Source organism: Bactrocera dorsalis, chromosome 1 (assembly GCF_023373825.1).
Source record: "Bactrocera dorsalis isolate Fly_Bdor chromosome 1, ASM2337382v1, whole genome shotgun sequence".
Taxonomy (NCBI): Eukaryota; Metazoa; Arthropoda; class Insecta; order Diptera; family Tephritidae; genus Bactrocera; species Bactrocera dorsalis.
In genome coordinates, this window is record NC_064303.1 from 77088215 (window position 1) to 77103441 (window position 15227).

The window sequence follows — 15227 nt, forward strand, 5'->3', positions numbered from 1 at the left end:
GAATCTAACGCAACCTTCAGGTTGCGCAACCTTGCTGAATATGTTCGAGCAGCAAGCGAAGCGGTGACAATCGGCGATCGTTTGTTCGGCCGACACAACAACACAACACAATGTTGCCATGCTTATGTTGTTGTTGTTTTTGTAGAACAATGTTTCATTTTTGGTTGGTGACATGTTCACATGTGTGCGCATATGTATGTTTGTATGCTTGTGCATTATTGAAGTTATAGTTCTTTTTCTTTCGTTTGTCTTTCTGCGAATTCTCAACTATTTTGCGTATCTTTTGGTTGAAATACTCTGCGTTGGCCGTTGAAAAATTAAGACTATACTTCACAGTATCATTTCTGTGTGTCTTCATTTCCATTTTTGGAAATCGACCCGCGATGACGAGGTATATCGTTTTATCTGACAGCGTGAGGTTTAAGAACTTCATTTCTAATTTTGTCTTGTGGCATATTAGAAATGATGTTTCTTCGAAAATCGTTCGCTTACAACGGATAAAACGACTTCTGAGTGGTGATTTTAATGAATAAATTCCTTTTGGTTGAAATACTCTGCGTTGGCCGTTGAAAAGTTAAGATTATACTTCTCAGGATCATTCATTCCTTTCATTTCTTCAAAAAAATTAATGACCTTTAGAAAAATGCATATTTGCATTATTTCGTTGTCATTTCCATATTCGTAGCAATAGAATTTCTATGGCATAAGTAAAGTAATGGCCTCCGATTGTCACCCCTTGCCGCTGTAGCAGCTTCCCCTACAAACATGCGTAAATATGTATGTATGTATACGTATGATCGTGAATACATATCGACGCAGATTTTTACGAGAAGCAACAGAAAGTTGTGCAATTTATGATTTTTAGCTTTTGCCATCGTCGCGAAAAGACGACTTGTTGGCAAAGGCATGCTCGGGGAGATGTTACGGCCTCTGTTTTTATGAATGAAGCGCCTGCGCTTGTGGAATTTGCGCCTGTTTTTGTTGTAAAATTTACTACACTTGTTCTTCGCCAATTTGGCTGCCATATTGTCTTGTGAAGATTAATTTTTTCTTGGTGACATATTCATACCATCTTCTATAAGAGTGTACAACTGCTGGCGTATGCCGATGATATTGATATCATCGGCCTCAACACCCGCGCCGTTAGTTCTGCTTTCTCCAGACTGGGCAAGGAAGCAAAAGAAATGGGTCTGGCAGTGAACGAGGGCAAGACGAAATATCTCCTGTCATCAAACAAACAGTCGTCGCACTCGCGACTTGGTACTCACGTCACTGTTGACAGTCATAACTTTGAAGTTGTAGATAATTTCGTTTATCTTGGAACCAGCGTAAACACCACCAACAATGCCAGCCTAGAAATCCAACGCAGGATAACTCTTGCCAACAGGTGCTACTTCGGACTAAGTAGGCAATTGAGAAGCAAAGTCCTCTCTCGACAAACAAAAAACAAACTCTATAAGTCACTCATAATTCCCGTCCTGCTATATGGTGCAGAGGCCTGGACGATGTCAACAACAGATGAGTCGACGTTGCGAGTTTTCGAGAGAAAAGTTCTGCAAAAGATTTATGGTCCTTTGCGCGTTGGCCACATCGAATATCGCATTCGATGGAACGATGAGCTGTACGAGATATACGACGACATTGACATAGTCCAGCGAATTAAGAGACAGCGGCTACGCTGGCTAGGTCATGTTGTCCGGATGGACGAAAACACTCCAGCTCTGAAAGTATTCGACGCAGTACCCGCCGCGGGAAGCAGAGGAAGAGGAAGACCTCCAATCCGTTGGAAGGACCAAGTGGAGAAGGACCTGGCCTCGCTTGGAATATCCAATTGGCGCCACGTAGCGAAAAGAAGAAACGACTGGCGCGCTGTTGTTGACTCGGCTATAATCGCATAAGCGGTGTCTACGCCAATTAAGAAGAAGAAGACATATTCATATGTGTACACTTATGTATGTTTGTATGCTTGTGCATTATTTGTTTGGCAATGTATGCAAATATATGTACATATAAGTATATATGAATGTATGAACATGCAAGTCAATGCGCGCACATGTAATAAGTATATTGATAAGTGAAGAAAATATGATTTCAATTTCTGAACGCGCACATGCGTATACATACACTCATATGAGCATATGCTTCTGAATATCACCAAGAAGTATAACTTCTTCTGCGCGTCGGGACTCCACATGTACCTTTTTTTTCTTACCAATAGAAATTAAATTTATCACAGCAATATACATAATATACATATACATAATATTGCTGTGATAAATTTAATTTCTTTTAGTAAGAAAAATATTTATTTGTAGAGTATACGATGTTGAAAGGCATACATACATCTTCTATCCTTGGCGCAATAATTGACACTTCAATTTTATGTAAAGTTTAAAACATGTTTACATATGAATATATAATATATGTATGTATTTGATTTTGGCGCAATTATCGACACTTGTCAATTTGCCCAATATATTAGTAGGAGAAAGCTCAATACTTGTTTACATATGATATATACAAAGAACATGTAAGAAGAAGATTTTTACTTAATATGTAAATATTTATTTGATTTTGGCGCAATTATTGACACTTGTCTTAATATACAAAATTGGGCCAAAACGAAACAATGAAATACATAATTACTTTTGCATGTCAATATGGAAATGCCGACGGCAAAACGCAAAGGCATACATATATTGCATATACATACAAGCGATTTTTTGGTTGAAAGCAAAAATTGAAGCATGAGAAATTGAAATCCCGACGGCAAAACGAAATTGCTTACATTCGTACATTGCTTATGAATCATAAAAATATCATCATAATGTTTAGGTAAATCTTTTATATATTTAAAACGAGTTATTATAAAATAAGATCAAATTAACATTAAATAATTTGAAAAATAATAAATCAAAAATAAAAAAGTTCTACATACATATTTCCATCCTATGGAATATCAAAGAAATCATTTTATAAATACATATGTATATTTCTGTCTCTTCATATTCTCGGTTAGAATATGTGAGAGAAATGTAAAAAATGTTAAAATTGCGAGGCGAATTCCGACCTACAATGTTAACAAATGCGGTGAATTCCCTAATTTGAATCTATTAAATGTTCGCAGTCGAAGCTGCACCTTCTCTATACTTTTAAGTTCTCTGGTCAGTCTTCATTTACTTTCTTTGCAAATCGACCCGCGATGACGAGGTGACTATGTTTGTATGCTTGTGCATTATTGAAGTTATACTTCTTTTTCTTTCGTTTGTCTTTCATTTCTGCGAACTCTCAACTATTTTATGTGACTTTTGGTTGAAATACTCTGCATTGACCTTTGAAAAATCACATTTTTTTTGAAATTAACCCGCGATGACGAGGTGTATCGTTTTGTCTGACAGCGTGAGGTTTAAGAACTTCATTTCTAATTTTGTCTTGTGGCATATTAGAAATGATGTTTCTTCGAAAATCGTTCGCTTACAACCGATAAAACGACTTCTGAGTGGTGATTTTAATGAATAACGTCAGCTAAGAGAAATCACTTTCCACTGGCACCAGCTTGTTGGTTGACAATTGTTTACTATTATGAAAAAGTTCAATTTCAACAGTTAGTTTTTGTCGCACTGTCAAGAGATGTTGCCATTGGAGGAGTTTACATTATCCCAGTGAACAAACAGAAAAAATTTTATCATGGCATTGAAAGCAATGACAGGTCATGTCGGGCTTTGCGAGATGAAATGATAAAATTACGTCAAAATCCAATTATCACCTTAGAAAAATAATTATTCGAGTTTCTTAGCACAAGAAATGTTTTTCAATAATATCATTCAATTGTCAAAGTCTTCGTACTCATGTTGATGATTTCTCAGATAGAGTATTTAAACAGTCAAACATCTTGATGTTATCAGAAACATTTATGAACGACAACGAGCCTCCAGTATCCGTATCAAATTTGATTTCGTTGTAAGATTTCAACGCATATTTTTATCCTTTCCCTCTCGCTAGTTTTCTTTCATACAAAATGATTGATATGCATTTTTTGGAATATCACTAAGAAGTATAACTTCATCCGCGCGTAGGGACTCCACGCACCTTTTTTTTACTGTCACTCACATTTGTAGCTTTCTTCACTGTTTTAATCAATGTGCCTTTCTGTAGGCTCGAAGGACCGATTTCCATGCACTCACCTTTTTGGTTTTTGTACCACCAATAAAACCAGTAGCGAAATAAAAGAAAAAATAACCCAGTTTATCGAGTGAGTGTGACTATTGTGTCCGGGAGACACCAACAGATCTTTAATGACAAGAAAAACTCAAAACGACTCGTATTAATTGTACAAGAATTTAAAATTGTTAATAGATCTTAAGTAAATTATATTGCGGTGTGGATCTCGATGATGGGGAATTAGAAGTGGGACGCGCAGAAAAGGTGTCGAACCGATCGCTGTTGATGTCGCAAACGAACTGAGAGGAGTAGACCTGTTCATCGGTCCTTCTTGGTTCCCGTTGGAGCTGAATCGGATGGTGTGATGGCTGTTGGTGTACATGTGTGTAGGTGTCAGTGTGTAGTGCTCTCATGAGTAGTGTAGAATGTGTGTTGTAAGCGTACTGTGGTGAAAGTTGCGTGTTAGTGATGTAAGTTTGAGTCGATGTGGAGTATGTGTTAAAGTCGGGGGAGGCTCATTTGTACAAATTGTCTATTGAACTCATTTAGTCAGATAATTAATTTTGCAAATGAACAAAGGGGCATAAAGGATAGGGATTATACCTAGAAATTCATGATTATACCCCAAATGCGAGTCACAAATATGCTATCGTTTAAGTCACCGGTTCCTTATCCAAAAGTGCTACCAGAAATTTATTTTATTTTATTTTTCTATTAAAACGCTGTCACTGGTTTAAATAAATATAATAACAAAAACAATATATATATAATATGAAAGAATCTCTGCTTGCTCAAATTCGGCCCAGAATTGTTAAAATCAATGTCAACTTGTTTTAAGATTGAGTTGATATGATTATTAATTATTTAAAAAAAACGACAGATCAGGTCATTGGAGGATGGAGGCATATGTAGAAGTCCACGCAAGTGCGGAAAGTTCTCTGATTGCTATTCACTTGGGAGTGGCCTGAAACGATTCTTTCAGTGGATGAACGCCTAACCACAATCCGCATCAAAGCGAAGTCTTTCAACATATCGCTGATTTGCTCCCACGCCCAACCCAAAGATGCCCTCTATGAGCGCTTGGAGCACACCTATAAGAGTCAAAATCGTGCTTGGCGACTATAATGTCAGGCTGAGCAAAGAAGGTATCTTTGGCACTGCAGTCGATAAATTTAGCCTCCACGATGAAATATCCCCAAATGGGTTGAAGCTAATCGACTTTGCCGGGTCCCGAAATATGGTTATCTGTAGTACTAGATTGCAGCATAAGAAAATTCATCAAGATACCTGGCCGTCTCCGGAACGAAAAGTCACCAACCAGATCGATCATGTTGCAATAAACGAAAAGCACGTCCCCAATGTTGTAGACGTGCGTACGTTTCAAGGTCCTAACATCGGCACGTCAACAAACACAAGGAAGGTTCTCTCTCGACGAACAAAAACCAAACTGTATAAGTCACTCATTATTCCCGTCTTGCTATATGGTGCGGAGGTATGGACGATGATAACGTGTGATGAGTCGACGTTGCGAGTTTTCGAGAGAAAGGTTTTGCGGAAGATTTATGGTCCTTCGCGCTCGCCACTGCGAATATCATATGCGATGGAACGATGAGCTATATGAGATATGCGACAACATTGGCATAGTTCAGCGAATTTAAAGACAGAGGCTACGCTGGCTAGGCTCATGTTGTCCGAATGGACGAAAACACTCCAGCTCTGAAAGTATTCGACGCTCTGTTGGTGATTCGGTTATAACCGCGTAAGCAGCAATGACGTCGCTAAAGAACTTAATATACTACTGTGGTCAAATTGAAAGGTGAATTTTGTACATTTCATTTCCTTCAAAGTAATCCCCTCCCGCCGCAGTACACTTATGCCAACGAATTTTCCCGTCATCATAGCACTTGCAAAAATCCTCCGTCGGGATGGCCATCAGAGCTTTCTTCGATTCAGCTTTTATATCCTCAACTGTGTCAAAACGGTGTCAAATGGGAGCGGTCATGTGAATTTGCTGAATAGCCAGAATTATAGCACAACCACTGAAAAACGCTACTGCCTTCCTTCCTTTTCCTTCCTCATCGGCAAAATGTGTGAACAGTGAAAAACGTGGTAAAAACGCAGAAATCAGCCATCTTTGCTTTGTTTTCATTTGAACAATGTTGCCATTGCCCAATACGTATATATAGTTTTGAGCACATCTTTGTTTTCAATTACAATTTTTTACAATATAAAATATCAAAACTGAAAACAAACTATTAAAAATAGTTTATATATTTATAAATAATATCATTCGACTCTGATTTTGAGTTATTTTAAGAAAATTGCAAACATATTGCACAGATTGAACTATAAAAGTTGATAATTACTGCAGTATGTTGATATTGGCAACCCTGCGTTGTGAGAGAGCAATCAGCTGCCACGTTTGCTGCGACAAAAATCCAAATGTCGTGAATTCTCGCGTCATTCCACGTCAAAGAGAGAAGGGAGTAGCGTTTTTCACTGTTCAGTTACATTGCGCGCCCATAAGATAGGTCGTGCCAGCTGACTCCGGCCACGATTTTACGTTTTTCACTGGCTGTGTTACAATCAGGCGAATACGGTGGTTGCGGCACGATGTTAGTTGAAAATGCGGCGAATTGATCACGAATAACCAATGCAGTATAAGATGGTGCATTATAGCACTTCTTTCTTCAATAAATTCAGACATAGTAAAAATAGAAGAATTCACTTTTAGAGCCTCACAAAACGACGCGTATCTCAAATACTAATAATATTTTGACATGAAATTTAGCATAGATGTCACTAACAGTACTACCAACTTAGAGAAAGAAACCGATTACCGATTCGAAAAACACGCGAAGTATAAAATAAAAATTTACCTTTCAATTTCATCACAGTAGTAAATGTTTTGAATAATCCATACATGAGGTAAAGTTCTTTTTCTGGTCTAATTATAAATTTAATAAACCAATATTTTTCAATACTTCATTCGGTAGTCAAAGCTTAAATAACATTTCCAACAATTCTAACCAATATATCGTCACCTGAAATGCAAAATAACGTAACATCACTTTTCGTAGGTTTACAGGAGAAGCAAAAACCGTATAAAAAGAAAACCACTTGAGATATTGAAACAAAATTTTCAAATCTGAATTAACATGAAACTATAAGTATATTTTAGAAAAAAATAAAGAAAAAATTAAGCAATTTTTGTAGTAGGTGTCTTATGTTATTTTGAATTTTCATTTCTGAAACAAATTAACGTATTGTTACGAATTTACTCTTGCTAGTTTACTTTGTTAGGTTCGTATCTCTGGATTGACAAATAAAATCAACACTGTTTAATTTAATTCAACAACTCTTTATTTCACAACTCGTCTACACTATAGCAGTTTACTCTTAGAACTGATTGATTACGTTGGCGCTGCCACGGCTTATATAGCCACGCACTTCTCGCTGATGCCGACGTGTCCTTCTAGAATATCGCGTCTGGAAATTACCAGAACATACGGCTATACGGCGCCAGACGCAAGCAGACAGCCGCGGCGCCAGACTCAGCAATTGTTTAAGTAGACAAGCAGACAGTGCGGCGCCAGATGTCTATTGTTTCGCGGCGGCAGATGTCTACAACAAGACAAATGCTGTTCCATATACCTACAGCTATTGTTCATAATAAGGGATGCATATAGCAATACAAATACATCTTAATACTACTTTTGTAACACTGCCCTCCACTAAAGCCTAATCGTCCCGATTAGGCACAAATCCTCTTGAACCAAATGGGGCGAGCCTCTCCAAATGTACTACTTTCATTTTACATCGTGCTTTTCCATTTCTTTGTATGCGGTATACCACGTCATTAAGTCGTTTCATCACCATATAGGGTCCTTCCCAGGCTGTCTGCAGTTTCGGGGACAAGCCTTTCTTTCGAAGTGGATTGAACAACAGGACCAGATCACCTTCTTCAAAACCTTTTGAATTTGCCGCTTGATCGAACCGGTCCTTCATCTTATTGCTCATCAGATGCGTATGCTGTCTTACCATTAGATGCAATTCATTCATTTCTTCCTTTAAGGCAGAACAATAATCTCCATCATTTCTTACAGCTGAAGGATTCGTTCCAAACTTAAGATCAGCAGGGAGTCGCAGATCAGATCCGAAAATAATCTTTGCCGGCGTGTAACCAGTTGTCTCGTGCTTCGCTGAACGATACGCCAGCAGGAACATCTGGATGCACTTGTCCCAATTCCGTTGGTCTTTATCAACGATTTTCCGCAGATGTTCTTCGAGCGTTCGGTTGAATCTCTCTACCATCCCATCTGATTGTGGGTGTAACGCTGTTGTCCGTGTCTTGTGGATGCCCAATAATGTACAGACTTCTTGGAAAATGAAAGATTCGAAATTTCTGCCTTGATCTGAGTGTAATTCGACGGGCACTCCGAACCTTGTTATCCAATTTTCTACAAACGCTTCGGCTACGGTCTTCGCTTCCTGGTTTGGTAAGGCATATACTTCTGGCCATTTACTGAAATAGTCCATGACAACCAGTAGATATTTGTTACCAGCCGTACTGGTTGGGAACGGACCTGCAACATCCATTGCGACTCGTTCAAATGGTGATCCCACGTTGTACTGTTGTAGCCTACCGCAACTTTTGGCTTTAGGACCTTTAGCTGCCATGCACTCTACGCAATTACTTATCCATTCTGCTATGGAATCTCGACAACCGATCCAGTAGAACCGTTGTTTAATCTTCTCTATAGTTTTTGTAATCCCAAGGTGCCCTCCACTAGGTCCATTGTGATATTCTTTCAACACTTTCGGGATCATGGACTTCGGTACTATGATCAACAGACGAGACTGTTTGCCATCTTCACTTTCCCAGGTACGATGAAGGTATCCATTAACGAGGTTTATGCTGTTCCATTGGGCCCAATATGCTTTTGCAGTTGGACTCTCGCTACTTATTTGTTCCTTTGGTGGTCGTACCCCATTTTCTTTGGCTATTATCAGCTTTGCAAGATCAGGGTCCTCCAGCTGATTGATTCTGATGCGGTGAGGAGTCCAATCATCTTCAGGTTCTATATTCAGTAATCGCACGTCGATTATACCTTCTTTTCCCTCTGATTTGGAGCAATGTTTACATTCCAGTGGACAAGGGCGACGTGATAATGCATCCGCATTTTTGTGGTGAATCCCCTTTCGGTGTTCTGTTTCGAAGTCGTAATTCTGTAATCTTTCGATCCATCGTGCAATTTGGCCTTCCGGATTCTTAAACTGTAATAACCATTTTAATGCTGCATGATCAGTCCTCAGCAAGAATCGTTGTCCATACAAATACTTGTGGAAATGTTTTACACATTCCACCACAGCTAGTAGTTCTTTTCGCGTCACACAGTAGTTTTTCTCTGGTTTCCCGAGCACTCTGCTGTAATACCCAATTACTCTTTCTTGTCCGTCGATGAGCTGAGACAGGACACCTCCAATTCCATAGGCGCTCGCATCTGTATCCAGGATGAATTTCTTTCCAGGTATTGGATAAGCTAACATCGGCGCCGTACAAAGTAGTTCTTTAAGCTGCTCAAACGCTTTTTCTTGTTCCAACTGCCATACGAACGGGCGATTCTTCTTTGTTAAATCATGTAAACTTCTAGCCACGTTCGCAAATCCAGGTACAAAACGGCGGTAATACGTGCATAAGCCAAGGAAGCTGCGGAGTTCATGTATGTTGGTGGGTCGAGGCCAATCTTTGACTGCTTTTATTTTTCCTTCCTCGGTGTGAATCCCCTCAGTTGACACTTTATGTCCGAGATATGTGACCTGCTTCTTCCATAATGAACACTTTTTGGGATTCAAGCGTAATCCGGCTGATGCTATTCGCTGAAAGACTTCCTCTAGATTTTTCAGATGATCATCGAAACTTTTTCCCATAATGATAATGTCATCAAGATACACCAAACATGTCTTCCAGTTGAGTCCTTTTAACACATGTTCCATCAGTCGCTCGAACGTTGCAGGCGCATTACATAACCCAAATGGCATCACCGAGAATTCCCATAACCCGTCGCCCATACTGAAAGCGGTCTTTTCACGGTCACATTCATCAATCTCGACTTGCCAATATCCACTTTGTAGATCTAATGTAGAAAACCATTTCGCTCCAGACAAGGTGTCTAATGTATCGTCGATTCTTGGTAGAGGATAACTGTCTTTCTTTGTGACATCATTCAACTTCCTATAATCTACGCAGAAACGGGTGCTACCATCTTTCTTTTTAACTAAGACGATAGGTGAGCTCCATGGACTTATTGAAGGTTCGATTACACCGTTTTTGTGCATGTCTTCAATAATTTTGTTAGCATCCTCACGTTTTGCTAGTGGAACCCTACGCGGAGCTTGTCGGATTGGTTTAGCGTCCCCAGTATTTATGCGATGTTTGACAATGCCGGTTCTTCCTGTGTTTCCTTCGTTTGCAAATATGGATGCGTATTTTTATACTCTCGCAACAAAGTTGCTAAAGAGAGTATTATAGTTTTGTTCACATAACGGTTGTTTGTAAGTCCTAAAACTAAAAGAGTCAGATATAGGGTTATATATACCAAATTGATCAGGGTGACGAGTAGAGTTGAAATCCGGATGTCTGTCTGTCCGTCCGTCCGTCCGTCTGTCCGTCCGTCCGTCCGTGCAAGCTGTAACTTGAGTAAAAATTGAGATATCATGATGAAACTTGGTACACGTATTTCTTGACTCCATAAGAAGGTTAAGTTCGAAGATGGGCAAAATCGGCCCACTGCCACGCCCACAAAATGGCGGAAACCGAAAACCTATAAAGTGTCATAACTAAGCCATAAATAAAGATATTAAAGTGAAATTTGGCACAAACCATCGCATTAGGGAGGGGCATATTTTAATCTAATTTTTTTAGAAAAGTGGGCGTTGCCCCGCCCCCTACTAAGTTTTTTGTACATATCTCGGAAACTACTATAGCTATGTCAACCAAACTCTACAGAGTCGTTTCCTTCAGGTATTTCCATATACAGCTCAAAAATGGAAGAAATCGGATCAAATCCACGCCCACCTCCCATACAAAGGTTATGTTGAAAATCACTAAAAGTGCGATAACCGACTAACAAAAAACGTCAGAAACACTAAATTTTACGGAAAAAATGTCAGAAGGAAGCTGCACCCAGGCTTTTTTTAAAAATTGAAAATGGGCGTGGCGTCGCCCACTTATGGACCAAAAACCATATCTCAGGAAGTACTCGACCGATCTCTTTGAAATTTGGTATATAATATTTTCTTAACACCCTGATGATATGTACGAAATATGGGCGAAATTGGTTCAAAACCACGCCTTCTTCCGATATAACGCTATTTTGAATTCCATCTGATTCCTTCTCTGTATAATACAATATATACATTATGAACCAAAATAAACAAATATGTAACTGACGGATAATGAAATCTCGATTATTACTTTATCATGCGAGAGTATAAAATGTTCGGTGACACCCGAACTTAGCCCTTCCTTACTTGTTCTAATAGTTTTTCTGCTTTTAATTTTTCATTTCCATGCAGTTCGTTCAGCAAATTATTTAGGAGTGTAGGACTTATCTGCTGTGGCTCAATAGTAGGTTTCTGTTGTGACCGTTCGCATCGTGCTATTGCACTTATATTCTGGCACTGTCCAATTACTGCTCCTTTCTTCAGACTTATAGGCGTGTTGAATTCATTCACTACTCTGACCGGAATGGTGGCGTCTTCTCTAGTTTTCACAAGCGTTCTTCCTACCAATATGAGTGTATCTATTTTTGTTGGTTCCACAATCCACAACTCTTCAGTCCCACCTCCTCCATTCACTTTGGCCCATACAATCGCCTCAGATTTTGGTGGAATACTCTGATTATCATCAACAATCACCCTCTTACTTTCAACGTTGGTCACATATCCGGTGTTTATAGGCATCTCCATGTTCTGGCAAAACAGCATTTGCTTGTTTAAATCCAAAGTAACCCCGTGATCAATCATGAAATCTACTCCCATTATAATTTCATCCGTGATTTCTGCTACGATGAAGGTGTGATTAACTTCCAGGGTACCAATCATTACTTCGCAAAACACTTTTCCCGCGACAGCTGCTTCCTCTCCGGTGGCCGTTCGAAGCTTGCAACCGACTAATGGTTCAACCGTTCCTCTTGCCACATCCGGTCGGATAATTGAATGTGTGGCACCAGTATCCAAAGTAAGCGTTGACAGTCGTCCATTTACGATGCCGTTGATAGTAAGATTGTTGTCATGGCGACCTATTTGTGATATCGAGATGGCGGGGCAAATAGTTGTGGGAACCAGCTCACGCCCCTTTGAACTGTTCCGTTTTAGTTTAACGACTTGTGAGATGTGGATGCTCCGTCCTCGTTATCTGTTGGTTGTTTCCGTTTTGATGGGTTTATCTTTATATTGCAATTTCGGGCAAAGTGACCCGCTTTTCCACAGTTGAAACATCTGCTTGTTGTATTTACTCGCGGTGCAGCAATTGCCTTCAGAGTCTTCAACATTTCTTCCATCAGCGCCGGTTGTTCCATTTCAACCCTTTGTACTTTGTGTGCTGGTTTACTTAGTAGGGAAGCTGTTTCCTGTGTGAGGGCGTGCGAAACCGTTTCAGCAAACGTTCTTTTTGGCAAGGCATATGTGGCGCGTTTGGTGTCCACATCACGAATTCCATTTATGAAACATTGAATTTTTACCCTCTCAATGTAATCCACAGGTGCATCTGCATTTGCCAAATGAGCCAGTCGTTCTATTTCAGTTGCGAACTCTTGCAATGACTCGTTCATCTTCTGACCCCTATTTTGCAGTTCGATCTGGTATATTTGTTTCCGGTGCTCACTACCATATCGTCTTTCTATCGCACTCATCAATGCCTCATAGTTGTCCCGTTCACAGTCTGGAATAGTCTGAAGGATTTCTGCCGCAGGTCCTTTCTATGATACAAACAAGGACGCCACTTTGTCCACTGCATTCCAGTTATTGGCCACTGCTGTCTTTTCAAACTGAAGTTTGAAAATTTGAAATGGAATACTTCCATCGAATGTGGGTGCCTTCAGTCTTGGATTATTTGTTGATGGTGCAGGGCCATGCAGTTGCAGTTCTCGCATACGATTACTCAGTTGAAGAAATTCTGATCTTAAATTTTCTTCGTCATTTTTTATTGTGCTTAGTTCGTCTTCAAATTTTGAAAATTTCTCTTGCACTTGTGTATTATTTTCTGTAATCTGTTGTACCAAACGCTTTTCTAACTGCGTATTATTTTCAGTCATTTGTTGTGTAAGGCGAGACTCTAACTGTGATGTATTTTTAGCTATTTGCGTTATTTGCTGTGCCAGACGATTTTCTGTTTGCACTACATTCTCGGCTATTTGCTGTGCCAGACGATTTTCTGTTTGCACTGCCTTTTCTGCATTTTCAGCGATTTGCTGTGCCAGACGATTTCCTGTTTGCACTGCATTTTCTGTATTTTCAGCTATTTTCTGTATAGCCACTAACAGCATGTTCATGTCCACACTCGATGACGTTCGTTGTTCTTCTACTTTTTCTTCTACCTTTGTAGAAGTTTCTGGCCCAACAAATTCGAACTCGTCCACATTAATTCCATCCGCTTCCATTGGTTCACGTAATCGTGCCTGCAGATCCGCCTTTTGCCCGCTTATCGGCAAATTACGCTCCTCCAGTTCCTTTTTTAATTGCTGAATTCTCAATTCTCCGAATTTAACCATCTTGAATTTGGATTATTTGACAATCCCACTTCTGACACCAATTGTTACGAATTTACTCTTGCTAGTTTACTTTGTTAGGTTCGTATCTCTGGATTGACAAATAAAATCAACACTGTTTAATTTAATTCAACAACTCTTTATTTCACAACTCGTCTACACTATAGCAGTTTACTCTTAGCACTGATTGATTACGTTGGCGCTGCCACGCACTTCTCGCTGATGCCGACGTGTCCTTCTAGAATATCGCGTCTGGAAATTACCAGAACATACGGCTATACGGCGCCAGACGCAAGCAGACAGCCGCGGCGCCAGACTCAGCAATTGTTTAAGTAGACAAGCAGACAGTGCGGCGCCAGATGTCTATTGTTTCGCGGCGGCAGATGTCTACAACAAGACAAATGCTGTTCCATATACCTACAGCTATTGTTCATAATAAGGGATGCATATAGCAATACAAATACATCTTAATACTACTTTTGTAACAGTATGATCAATCTAAATTTGTATTAAAATGAAAAATTTGAATATTAATCCTTTTTTTAATTTTAAATAAAAACAGTTTCAAGTTTTTCATATTTCATGTTATTTTTATTATTAATATTACATATGTAAGTACTAGAAAAAATTTAAATATTTCAAGCTAAAATATGAGGATAATGTTTAATTATTATTTATTAAATAACTAATTATTCAAAAGGTATATTATCATAAAAAATAACAGTCTGCTGGAATTAAAGCTTCTAGGTCCTGCAGACGTTGCCATTTCTTTTTGGTTATTGTTAAACTTTGTAAAAGCATAGACTGCTGAATTCCTAAAAAAGCACGGGTCTAATCACTTGGATCATGGAGTCGCTAAACCGAACTCTGGCGGCTCCTTCTCTACCCATATACCGAGGGAGTTGTCGGTGGGAAGAAGCCGTTGGAGAAAAGGGACAGTGAGCTTCTTCACGGATGGGTCAAAGGTGGAGGGGTCTGCTGTCAGGAGCTCTCTATCAACTCCAGTAGATTTACTACCCTGGAGTGCAGTCTCCTTCAGAGAAGTGACCATGGGCTCAGATAGCAGGGCGGCGATTCCAGCCTTGAACTCATTAACAATGAGGGAATTCAAAGCTGATCGAAGACCTAACCTCGCTATCAATAGCATCGAGTGTCTTTGTGATAAGAATTATATGAGCGCCAGACCACAGTGGAATCGCAGGAAACTTGCTCATGAAGCACCCTAGAACCGCTATCGGTAGAATGGGAGCGGATCTGTGCTCCCGTATCTTATTCCATTATTGAATGGCTGGACGT

At 39.5% G+C, this 15227-nt stretch overlaps 2 pseudogenes; both read left to right on the forward strand.

The window, feature by feature from the left end:
- Positions 1 to 319: 319 nt before the first annotated feature.
- LOC125775872 (small nucleolar RNA U3) lies at positions 320 to 518 on the forward strand (annotated as a pseudogene).
- A 2798-nt stretch (positions 519 to 3316) lies between these two features.
- On the forward strand, positions 3317 to 3504 carry LOC125775942 (small nucleolar RNA U3; annotated as a pseudogene).
- The last annotated feature ends 11723 nt before the right edge of the window (positions 3505 to 15227 follow it).